The sequence below is a fragment of the Bison bison genome, unplaced genomic scaffold (assembly GCF_000754665.1).
Source record: "Bison bison bison isolate TAMUID 2011002044 unplaced genomic scaffold, Bison_UMD1.0 scf7180017850988, whole genome shotgun sequence".
NCBI lineage: Eukaryota > Metazoa > Chordata > Mammalia > Artiodactyla > Bovidae > Bison > Bison bison.
Window position 1 is genome coordinate 15,998 of NW_011481561.1, and position 320 is coordinate 16,317.

Genomic DNA, 320 nt, shown 5'->3' on the forward strand with positions numbered 1-320 from the left:
TGAGGGCCAGGGCCGGATCAGTAACCTCTCTCCCGAACTACTTAATGCCCTTCCTCCTTGGTTAGTATTCCAGTAACCCTGCAACAGCAGACTTACAGTAAGTGCTCCTGTTTGACTTTACTGCCTGCAACTAGATCTAGTTTAACTTCTCTAATCTCTCTTGGTGGGAGCCAGACATTTCCCAGAGGGGCTTCCCTGGGTTTCTAGGCCACTGTAACATTGAAACCGCCCCCCCCCCCAATGTGACCTGTTGTGGCTTTCTCTCAGCCCTGTCTTGGCACTGGAATCTGCAGATCTCATTTTTTGCTTTTCTTCCTTGG